Below are 6,223 nucleotides of genomic sequence, written 5' to 3'. Positions count from 1 at the left end.
CTACCTCAATTACCATAATCAAGACAATTCCCCACCGACAAGCTCCCATGATCCAGACACTCCCTCATGGAGATTCCCTTCCCGTGTTGGCTTGTGAGCATTTTGATGAGGGATTTGTCTGGATTGTGTCAAATTGACAACTGAGAGTAATTATAACCCTGCTGGGGGGAAAGAAAGAAGGAATGAGACATGGATTGGGAAGTAAAAATAACTCAGTTAGTGACCTTCCCATGACCAACGCCACCTCAGTGGTGGGTGAAGGGGGACTAAGGAAGCAGACTTTCCAGATGCAGCTCTCGGAAGCACAGTTCCCACCACTTCTTCAAGCTTTCACACTGATATTCACCTCCCATAAACCTCCGCTCATGTGATACATGGTGAGCAAAGGAAACCTATCCCCAAGGAGAGAATTCTGCGCCAGGAAAGCATCTCCTTCCCCTGAACTTAGCAGACTGTGACGTGGGTTTAAGGTGCTCTTGGGATACTAGCCAATCCTTCATTTTGCCTCTGACTGAGAACATATAAATAGAACAGATCTGGGGTAGAGTATGGACAGGAAAGAGTACCAAGCAAGCCCTTGAGTTTTCTGTCATCCTGAGAATGAAGACAGGTTTCCATAGATGCAGGTTTACAATAACTGATGTTGAAGAAGGTTCATGGGATGCATGGCAGGGCACATGACCCTCAACACCAGGAGCCAGAAGCTGAACGGTTTTCACCTCCTTCAGGCCTCTGCCATCACTTCCGGCTTTTGCAAGGATGACACACGTGCTTTCTGAAAGTCCACAGTCTTTGGCTGCTATCACAGCAGGGAGCATGTGGGGAAGACGGCCTCATTTGTTTTATGTAAAGTCATATCCATCCATTTTCACGGGTACCCCTTACATACTTGACCCCAGTTGTTGGATCCTGTCATTTTTACATCTATCTAAAGAAATGTGTAATCATTTGTTCATTGGTCTCTTCTGGCCAAAGTGGGAACCTGATGATGTTCAAGACTGTTTCTCCTGCTGCTTTCTTCCCAGAATGGTGACACCAGGGACGCAGTAGAGGCCCAATGAATAATTGCTGAATGAATGAATAGACCCTTTGTATCTCCTGAAGAGTTTTAATGAGATTCTTGGAGACAGAAATGTATACCACGATCAACTTCAGAATGGCCTACTCCATTCATTTCACAGAAAGCAAATTGAATTTCTAAGATGTCACAGCTTATACTAAGTCTTACTCTCCTGGAAGACCATATTGGGATCTCTAGCCCAGCATCCAATCTGTCACTGGTAAACTTAGACAATGCTGTTAAAAAACATCTGATATAAGGCAGGCTGGGAGAGATGAATGAGCAGGGAATAATTCCAGCACTCAGGAGACAGGTGCTCAATGGAAGGCATTCTCTGACCCCTGGGTTAGTAAACAAACGAAGAGCACAAGCCACTGTGCCCTTCCGGCAGGATGCACACCTGGGGTGGCACTGTTAGGGAGCAGATGGCTGCCACAGAAGGCAGCATCTGGCTGGAAGAGAGTAAATTGAGCACCCCACTCCTGTAACCAGGGTTACAGTACAGAGAGTGCTGAAATACTGCTGCGGGGACGCGGGGAGCAGAGGAGGAGGGAGGATGTAAGCACACAGAATTCTTCCGCTCCACTGGAGGGTTGGGTCACTTCCGGTCTTTCTGAATCCCCTGTTGACCACTGGAGAAATGAAGGAATACATTACCAAACGTCTCTCCTAAGACAGGCTTAGTGCCTTAGAGGCCATTCTTATCCAGTAGGAAGCAGAGGGAGATAAACAAGTCCCACTCCACCGCACAGTACCCTTCCTGTTAGGTGAGAACTGAACCATTGACAGAAGAAAAGGCCCCCAGGTCAAGTCCACAGAGAGGTCCACTCGAGGATCAGAGAAGTGGGAGTGGATCAGAAGCTCAGAAGCAGCGAGGGACAGAAGGAATACCAAGCCAATTCCAATCATTCAGAAGTGGTGCCATCTTCTCTATTAGGAACACCCAAGTTCAAATCCTAACGTGTCCTCCTTGCTATTGAGTGTCTTTGAACAAGTTACTCAATTATTCTGATAGTTGGCCTTACAAATCCATCACGTATGGAGAATTCTATCATTTCATTGTTGGGGACTGAACCCAGGGTCATATACCCACTAGGCAAGTACTCTATGCTGAACTATATAGATAGTTTTTTTCTTACTATGTGCTCATAATGGCCTTGAATTTGCAATCCTCCTGCCTCAGCATCCCCAAAGCTGGGATCACAGGTGTGTACTATTATACCTAGTTCATTTTAGGTCTTTTCAAGGATTACACGAAACAATATTTTCAGTGGCTTTTAGGGTATGTCCATTCTGTGGCCCAACACAATACAAAATTATAAATTTAAAATAATTGTGTATATATGTGTGTGTGTGGAGGGAAACGATGTGCCAGTGGAGGCCAGAAGAGTCACATCCTTCTGGAGCTGGAGTTCCACGAAGGTGAACATCCTGACATAGGTGCTGGGAATCAAACTCACGTTCCGAGGAAGAGCAGCAATGGATCTTCACATCTGAACCATCTTGCTAGCTCATAAACTCATAAACTTAATCAGAAAACTACGAGATTTTCTCTCCAATGTCATTGCGTAGTTTTTAGGTGTGAACTTAGTGGATGGCCACATAGTGTTGCAATGACGGAAATCTGGACACACCTTCAAGGACCTGACCATTGGTGAAGGGTATGGATTGCTGGCTACTATGGCATTATGGGTCAGACACACAAGGTGGCAGAAAGAGAGAGGCTGAAGGCAGTTCTGCTTTGACCTGAGAGCACCGTGAGAACTTGGCACTCTGACCAGAGAGATGAAGGGAGCTGCAGGGCACCAAAGAAGACAGTGATACATCTAGAACTGTCCCTCTGTGGGTCACTCTATGAGTAACATGACGGAGGGGTGGGGATAGATATTGATAGTTCCCTCGGTGAGACTAGTCAGCAGTCATTGGCAGTGATCCAGGCAGGAAGTAAAGAGCTAACCTAAAGAGGAAGTCAAGGAGACAGAGAAGAGAGATTCTCACAGGAACAATGGGTAAGAACTTCACTGCTCATGGTTCCCAAGGAATGCAAAGACAAGAACAAGCCTTCGAGAGTAATCTTCAGACTGTTTCTGGTTGCTTATGAAATAGTATAGGATCCAGACTTAGCACGTGTAAATCTTTACAGGAGGATGACCTCACTGAATTTTTCACAAAAGTATTAATCTACAATGGGCTTGCCTATCTTAATTTCAAACCCATTGGTCTAGCACAAGGTAGATCCTGTGGGGATATAATCTAAGCCCCATATCAGAATTCAAGCCAATAGAACATTTTATTTAACTTTTTATTTATATTTAACTTTTTATTCAATAAATTATTACTATTTCAACATGAAATCAGTATAAAATATAAGATACTTTTCATTCTTTTCCCAACTCAATATGTATTTGGAAGACCATATCTAAAGTTGGCGTGGCCACACATCAGAAGCATGTGTCTAATGGCTATCATGCTGAGTGGCTGAGATGATTGCATAGGTGGCTTTTGTTCTCAGAGTCTCAAAAGATGAACAATATAAGGTCTCCTACACATACCTACTCTCTCTTCCTAACTCTTACTCTTCCCTTGAAAACAAAGACTGGGCACCCATGGTTAGATTTACACTGGGTACATTCAGCTTTTCCGCTCCATCTTCTCCATTGGATGCCAACCTGACCAGGTGGGCAGGAAGTTATGTGTTTTCTCTTCAGAATGCCTGCCATGTACTGGCAAGTACCAGGGGGCAGCACAGCTCCCATGGAGGAGACATTCCTGATTCTGAGGCTGTGGTTGCAAGCCCCTTTGACACACAGGAAGTCACAGCCTTTAAATTAGCCTTTATCGTAGCATGGGCAGAACTTGGCCTCAACTCTCACGGCAGCCACAGAGGCAGTTCCTTGGATGACTGTAGTGGAAAGGGGCCCTTGAAAAGGCACAGACCTCACAGAAAAAAACGTTCGTGGTAATGATGACTATAGCCTATCTTTAACACAGGCAGAGTCCTAAGCACACATATATAAGCCTAGAAGGCTCAGCACATGATAGCAGCCACAGAAGTCCTTAGTAAACAACTCCAAAGGTGGCAAGGATCTGAATACAGCATGAGAAAGGCTTTCTCCAGAGAGCCCTGTTTTAGATTACGTGGGGTGCACAAGGGGTGCTGCTTGCAATTTCAAAAGAGTTGGGTTCTACTGTATCCCAGAGAAGGAAAGAGACTCTGAGATCCTGACAGATTTCAGGTGAGCATAGGATATTAGCTGCACCTCTGAGAATAACAGAGGGGCTAGTCTTAGTTTTTGGCATTTTTTTTTTACTCTGAAACTCGAGAATAAATCATCACCAAACAATTTTATGTCAGTTTATGATCTGAGGACAATAAAGAGGGTTTCTGGGTCTTGACTAACCCCAGACTCATTGCCTTCGGATGACATCACACCAGCTAATTAGAAAATGTAGCTCTTTTGTAACTAAACATGTCACATGCTCAACCTGCTCATTTCTGGACTATCTAGGTCATTCTATATTATTCTGAGGCTCATTTATCATCACCACGCACATAAGTGCCCTCCAAATTAACATTTATGATTATGATATTTGGGCATCCAACTGATTGCTTATATTTTTATTTCACATTCTCAATATAAAGGTCTCACAAGAATACAGTTTCATTTTCGATATATTCTTAAATGCCAAGGAAATGTCAAGGCACTCAGTGGGTAATTGACTAAATTGTCCAAAGACATTAAAACTAATTTGAGTAGAATGTAGTTGGGGAAGTAGTTAGCATATATGATGTAAGAGGACTTTTATTTTGTAAAATGTACCCCCAGCAAACTTGTAAGAGAAGAGCAGAGGCTAAACCTCAAACTCTAGGATGCCAACATTTAACAACGAGATAAGAAAATAAAGTAATTTCCAGAAGAAAAAAATGTAGTCCAAATCTTATTTTTGTTCCTGTAGTAATATATTTTGACCAAGGGCAGCTTAGGGGAAAGGGGCTTACTCAGTTCACAGTTTCGAGATGAAGCCCATTCTTGAGAGAAAGTCAAAGCAGTTACCCAATCACCTAGTCACACCACACCCAAAGGGGAAAGAAACAAATGCGCTCATGATTCCTGTTTGCTGCTCACAGTGGGCTCGGTCAATTACCAATCAAGACAACTCCCTGTTCTAGGTTGGGGCAAGTTGACATTTGAAACTACCCAGCACAATGGTGTTATAGTGAATACAGCTGTAATATTTTAAGAAAATGAAATGTCAATGATATAGATGATACAAATCTAGCCTTGAACATATGTCTATTAAGTACTTACCGCGTGAAGAGACTGTTCCAAGCACCTGGAATCTAACAGTGAGACAGACGGTTTCCCTCATGGAGTTTGCAGTCCATTGCAAATTTAAGGGAGGAGAGAAAGTCATTATTCAAGTTTGAAGTTTGGCCATTTGGTGACCGTCAGGGACAGGGAAAATAAATTTAATGACATAGAGACCTGAAAGCAAGCAAGAGGGGCTGGTAAATGCAGTAAGAAAAGAAGACAATGTGAGGGCTTTGGAGGTGAGCGTTACAGAGAATATCCAGGGAGACTGGAGTATAGAAGGCCAACAGAGACAGAATGCTCAAAAGACAAACCGATAGAACAAAGCCACAAACACTGCCTGGGTGTACACAGTCTATTGTCAAGTAATTTCTACTTTGAGGTGGTCATATGGAAGTTGACAGAAGTTGCTGAAGTGACTGATCACAGGCTCAGCACTCTGAAATATGCAGGATGCCCCCTAAGACTTTGGATATTAAAAATCCTTCAGGCCGGGATAGTCACTGAGTACATATGATTGGATGATAGTGTCTCTAATTAAATGAGATGCTGTCCTAAGTCTATGCAGAGGTTATAACTTTTCAATCATACCCCCATGCCATCCCAGGACAGATGAACCACTGTGGGACAGAAGGTGAAGGGAGGAAAGTTGGTCAAGCAGCCAATCAGAGTCCCCAAGTCCGAAGACTAACCTCTCATTCATAGAGGCCAATGTTACATGCTTTTGTTTATCTCCATGCTAAACTGCCCTAAAATAATGTCTTGTTATCATGAGGCAGCAGCCTCACCCACAGCCCTAAAGTCCAATTTTAAGAGGAGAGTTTGAAATAAATGATTGTGCTAGGCTAGC

This window comes from Microtus pennsylvanicus, chromosome 10 (assembly GCF_037038515.1).
Source record: "Microtus pennsylvanicus isolate mMicPen1 chromosome 10, mMicPen1.hap1, whole genome shotgun sequence".
NCBI classification, from domain to species: domain Eukaryota; kingdom Metazoa; phylum Chordata; class Mammalia; order Rodentia; family Cricetidae; genus Microtus; species Microtus pennsylvanicus.
Note: the sequence above shows the minus strand (reverse complement) of the source record.